The sequence below is a fragment of the Octopus bimaculoides genome, chromosome 9 (genome assembly GCF_001194135.2).
Source record: "Octopus bimaculoides isolate UCB-OBI-ISO-001 chromosome 9, ASM119413v2, whole genome shotgun sequence".
NCBI lineage: Eukaryota > Metazoa > Mollusca > Cephalopoda > Octopoda > Octopodidae > Octopus > Octopus bimaculoides.
This window is the reverse complement of record NC_068989.1, coordinates 85,278,674-85,279,492: the sequence shown is the minus strand read 5'-3', so window position 1 is coordinate 85,279,492 and position 819 is coordinate 85,278,674.

The following is an 819-nucleotide window of genomic DNA, read 5'->3' as shown; positions in this document are numbered from 1 at the left end:
CACCACTACTGAGTGAACACTACATGGTCGTTTGTTCAGCTAGAAACGGCAGCCAGTTTACCGCCAAGTCACATTCTATCATCTGAAAAGGGGAAGAACAAACTGGAGTATGCTCTTTGCAAAATGGCCATGGCTGGAACGACTTCAACCATAAGTCTGCCTGATGAGAAACTTGTCTAGGGGTAAACAACAATAACAATATCGTCATCACCACCACCACCACCACCATCATCATCATCATCATCACCATCATCATCATCATCATCAACAACAGCGACATCGGCACTAGCCAAAGAAGGAATTTCTAGGTGGTCGCTTGACTTTGTTAGAAATAGCAGCCAAAATTTAAATTCACGCACTACCATCTTCGAAAAGGAGGGACAGAATGAATAATGTAGTCCTTGATATGATGTTGGGGAGAAGGACGCGATTGTCACGGCTGGCATGTCTGTTCAGTCAGGGCTTATTTGGAGCTAAGTAACAAGCATGGGCAATTGCTTGATTTGCCAGAAATAGTCGCAGTCCGGGGCCTATGGATAACTTCCAGAGATCCCTGGCTTGGCAATGCTATCGGGACGCACTACCAGTTCGAGAGAAGATCTACAGACACGGTTCGAAAACCACCGGACCGACCTGCCCGAGATGCGGTCAGAGCGACGAAACCGTTCTGTACGCACTCGTGCAGTGTCCAGATATTTCAGAGCTGTGGACCTTCGTCGAACGGCTGTTGTCACGTGTAAGATGAGTCCGCTTATCAGCCGAGTCTATCGTGAATATTGTTCCGCCACCTTCCTTTAAACGGGAAAGAAAAACAGTTTT